Source organism: Bison bison, unplaced genomic scaffold (assembly GCF_000754665.1).
Source record: "Bison bison bison isolate TAMUID 2011002044 unplaced genomic scaffold, Bison_UMD1.0 scf7180017864316, whole genome shotgun sequence".
NCBI lineage: Eukaryota > Metazoa > Chordata > Mammalia > Artiodactyla > Bovidae > Bison > Bison bison.
Genome location: NW_011494888.1, coordinates 3,710,544 through 3,711,262, shown reverse-complemented (window position 1 = coordinate 3,711,262; position 719 = coordinate 3,710,544).

Here is a 719-nt window from a genome sequence, read left to right as displayed (position 1 = left end):
GTCGTCCCCTTCTCCTCCTGCCCCCAATCCCTCCCAGCATAAGAGTCTTTTCCAATGAGTCAACTCTTCGCATGAGGTGGCCAAAGTACTGGAGTGTCACCTTTAGCATCATTCCTTCCAAAGAAATCCCAGGGCTGATCTCCTTCAGAATGGACTGGTTGGATCTCCTTGCAGTCCAAGGGACTCTCAAGAGTCTTCTCCAACACCACAGTTTAAAAGCATCAATTCTTCGGCACTCAGCCTTCTTCACAGTCCAACTCTCACATACATACGCGACCACAGGAAAAACCATAGCCTTGACTAGACCAAACTTTGTTGGCAAAGTAGTGTCTCTGCTTTTGAATATGCTATCTAGGTTGGTCATAACTTTCCTTCCAAGGAGTAAGCGTCTTTTAATTTCATGGCCGCAGTCACCCTCTGCTGTGATTTTGAAGCCCAAAAAAATAAAGTTTGACACTGTTTCCACTGTTTGCCCATCTATTTCCCATGAAGTGATGGGACCAGATGCCATGATCTTCGTTTTCTGAATGTTGAGCTTTAAGCCAACTTTTTCACTCTCCACTTTCACTTTCATCAAGAGGCTTTTGAGTTCCTCTTCACTTTCTGCCATAAGGGTGGTGTCATCTGCATATCTGAGGTTATTGACATTTCTCCCGGCAATCTTGATTCCAGCTTGTGCTTCTTCCAGCCCAGCGTTTCTCATGATGTACTCTGCCTGT